Consider the following 4,240-nt stretch of genomic DNA (forward strand, 5'->3'; position numbering starts at 1 on the left):
TCATCCACACTGATATGTCTGACAGACATGCAGAGATGCGATTCGCCGCCTGGTTATCAGAAGGGGGAAAGGAGAAGATTAATTGTGTGTCGTCTGCATAGCAATGATAGGAGAGACCATGTGAGGATATGACAGAGCCAAGTGACTTGGTGTATAGCGAGAATAGGAGAGGGCCTAGAACAGAGCCCTGGGGGACACCAGTGGTGAGAGCGCATGGTGCGGAGACAGATTCTCGCCACGCCACCTGGTAGGAGCGACCTGTCAGGTAGGACGCAATCCAAGCGTGGGCCGCGCCGGAGATGCCCAACTCTGAGAGGGTGGAGAGGAGGATCTGATGGTTCACAGTATCAAAGGCAGCAGATAGGTCTAGAAGGATGAGAGCAGAGGAGAGAGAGTTAGCTTTAGCAGTGCGGAGAGCCTCCGTGACACAGAGAAGAGCAGTCTCAGTTGAATGCCCAGTCTTGAAACCTGACTGATTAGGATCAAGAAGGTCATTCTGAGAGAGATAGCAGGAGAGCTGGCCAAGGACGGCACGTTCAAGAGTTTTGGAGAGAAAAGAAAGAAGGGATACTGGTCTGTAGTTGTTGACATCGGAGGGATCGAGTGTAGGTTTTTTCAGAAGGGGTGCAACTCTCGCTCTCTTGAAGACGGAAGGGACGTAGCCAGCGGTCAAGGATGAGTTGATGAGCGAGGTGAGGAAGGGGAGAAGGTCTCCGGAAATGGTCTGGAGAAGAGAGGAGGGGATAGGGTCAAGTGGGCAGGTTGTTGGGCGGCCGGCCGTCACAAGACGCGAGATTTCATCTGGAGAGAGAGGGGAGAAAGAGGTCAAAGCACAGGGTAGGGCAGTGTGAGCAGGACCAGCGGTGTCGTTTGACTTAGCAAACGAGGATCGGATATCGTCAACCTTCTTTTCAAAATGGTTGACGAAGTCATCCGCAGAGAGGGAGGAGGGGGGGAGGGGGAGGAGGATTCAGGAGGGAGGAGAAGGTAGCAAAGAGCTTCCTAGGGTTAGAGGCAGATGCTTGGAATTTAGAGTGGTAGAAAGTGGCTTTAGCAGCAGAGACAGAAGAGGAGAATGTAGAGAGGAGTGAGTGAAAGGATGCCAGGTCCGCAGGGGAGGCGAGTTTTCCTCCATTTCCGCTCGGCTGCCCGGAGCCTTGTTCTGTGAGCTCGTAGTGAGTCGTCGAGCCACGGAGCAGGAGGGGAGGACCGAGCCGGCCTGGAGGATAGGGGACAGAGAAAATCAAAGGATGCAGAAAGGGAGGAGAGGAGGGTTGAGGAGGCAGAATCAGGAGATAGGTTGGAGAAGGTTTGAGCAGAGGGAAGAGATGATAGGATGGAAGAGGAGAGAGTAGCGGGAGAGAGAGAGCGAAGGTTGGGACGGCGCAATACCATCCGAGTAGGGGCAGAGTGAGAAGTGTTGGATGAGAGCAAGAGGGAAAAGGATACAAGGTAGTGGTCGGAGATTTGGAGGGGAGTTGCAATGAGATTACATAATACATAAACTAAAGACTCACCAGCTAACTTGCACAGGCAACAGGCCTTACCATTGCTCTCTGCATGTGGTTAGTTTCAGTGATGTATGAAACTTAAGATATGTTCTGGAACTTTTTAGCCAATAGTTATGAAAGTAGCTCTTGAGCCAAAAGTAGTCCCCAAAAATTGCATACTACGTCACATATGTGCACCAAGTAATTTCGCACTCTCGCTTTGCTGTGTGTGCATCTTGCTAGCTGTCCCTCAAATAGCGAGGGACTGAAGCATATTGGCTGGAACTCGAATCGCTAGGGGGCTGGTCCACGTTGGGGAAAATGTGGAGAAAACAGTTCCTTTCCAACTAGGACAGTAATTATTCTCATAGATTAAGCATGTATGAACTACACATTGACACATCCAGCCCATAGTGGGAGGTTTTATAAATACTTATGTTGTCGCCAAAGTTCCAGAGCATGTCTTTAACGGCTCACCAGAGAACTCACATAGGAGAGAAAAAAAGAAACATCAGCTAATTCAGCAGAGAAGCTTTACAACTGCTCTTAGTGTGGGAAGAGTTTTAAATTACTGAAAGAACATCAAAAGGCAATACACAGTGCAGTGCCAAATACTGGGACCGTATCCACAATGTGTATCAGAGTAGAAAATGTGTTGTAAGTGCTGAAAATAGAGAAATTTTACTCATACTCTTATGGGTAAGAATCAAATCTATGCATGAAGCCTCTTTAGTCATGAGTTCCACCTAGTGGACAGATATTTAGGAGACCTCATGAGCTGTCCTGACCAGTTAAGAGTTACCAGCAGGTGTCTTGGTAATAGAAAAAGGCAGTGGGTCAGTGGTTCCTGCACCACATACGATTGGTTTGGAGTTGTTCAAAGAATGTAATGATATTTCTATATGATCAATCCAGAAATAATCTAGACCTACATGCAACAGTATTTCTTGCTCTTTATACAATGATTTCACAAGGCCTATTTCTTTGTTTTTGTAAGTTTCACATGATATGCCTAAATATTTATAACCACTAGGCTAATTAAACATGGTTTTCTTTCGATTATTGAATTACCTACATCATGTTATTTATTCCAAGTAATCCCTTTGGAGCACAATATCACATTATAAAAAAAAAAAAAGCCTATAAATTGGGCAATTGAAGGCATCTAGGGTTTATGTTAAAGACGCAATATGAGTTGATTTTGTATCCACAATGTGTATCACATTTTGAAAATATATGAGTTGATTTTACTCTGGGCTCAGTTTGACTGGGCAGTGTCCTAACATCATCCTAAAACTTCCTCTGAGCTGGGAGTTTTTAAGTCTTAACAGGTTTTAAAAGGATTCCTAGGACATTTTCTGAGATGTCTTGTGGATACAGACCCTGATCTCATAATGGTGTTTGTTGCCAAGCTGGTCAATTATGTGCGTATCTAACTAATGTTGACAGACTATTTTTTTCCTCTTCATGAAACCTGAAGTACATTTTTCTTCTCTAATATGAAAATGTACTAAAGAGTATGAATTATGACGAGGGTCACATTTGCATTAAATTGTCTTATTCCTCCAGAAATCCATTCACTTTCTATCTGCATATATCAATACTTTCTAAACCAAACTTCAATTGTCGCAATTTAACCAGCCAGACACGCTCCTCTTGGAAACGTTTTATTTATGCATATTGCTGTCCATTTCACCAGGGTTGTGGGTTAACTTGTCAGTAACATAATGTGGTACAATAATATTATTACTTGAATCAGTAACAAGGTATCATAACTAATTACACTTTGTATTTGAGTAACAATAACTATAGTTAGCAATGCGTTACTTTCAGAATATACAGTGCATTCAGAAAGTATTCAGACCCTTTCCCTTTATGCAGATTCTGTTACGTTACAGCCTTATTCTAAAATTGATTAAATGTCATGTTTTTCCTCACCAATCTACACACAATACCCCATAATGACAAAGCAAAAACAGTGTTTATAGATTTTTGCAAAATCTGAAAAAAATAAACTGAAATACCTTATTCAGACCCTTTGCTATGAGACTTGAAATTGAGCACAGGTAAATCCTGTTTCCATTTATCATCCTTGAGATGTTTCTACAACTTGATTGGAGTCCACCTGTGGTAAACTCAAATGATTGGACATGATTTGGAAAGGCACACACCTGTCTATATAAAGGTCCCACAGTTGATAGTGCATGTCAGAGCAAAAACCAAACCGTGAGGTTGAAGGAATTGTACGTAGAGCTCCGAGACAGGATTGTGTCAAGGCACAGATCTGGGGAAGGGTACCAAAAACATGCCTGCAGCATTGACGGTCCCCAAGAACACAATGGCCTCCATCATTCTTAAATGGAAGAAGTTTGGAACCACCAAGACTCTTCCTAGAGCTGGCTGCCCTGGCCAAACTGAGCAATCGGGGGAGAAGGGCCTTGGTCAGGGAGGTGACCAAGAACCCGATGGTCACTCTGACAGAGCTCCAGAGTTCCTCTGTGGAGAACCTTCCAGAAAGACAACTATCTCTGCAGCACTAGACCAATCAGGCCTTTATGGTAGAGTGGCCAGACGGAAGCCACTTCTCAGTTAAAGGCACATGACAGCCCACTTGGAGTTTGCCAAAAGGCACCTAAAGGACTCTCAGACCATGAAAAACAAGATTATCTGGTCTGATGAAACCAAGCGTCACGTCTGGAGGAAACCTTGCACCATCCCTACGGTGAAGCATGGTGGTGGCAGCATGAAGC

Source organism: Salmo salar, chromosome ssa02 (genome assembly GCF_905237065.1).
Source record: "Salmo salar chromosome ssa02, Ssal_v3.1, whole genome shotgun sequence".
NCBI classification, from domain to species: Eukaryota; Metazoa; Chordata; class Actinopteri; order Salmoniformes; family Salmonidae; genus Salmo; species Salmo salar.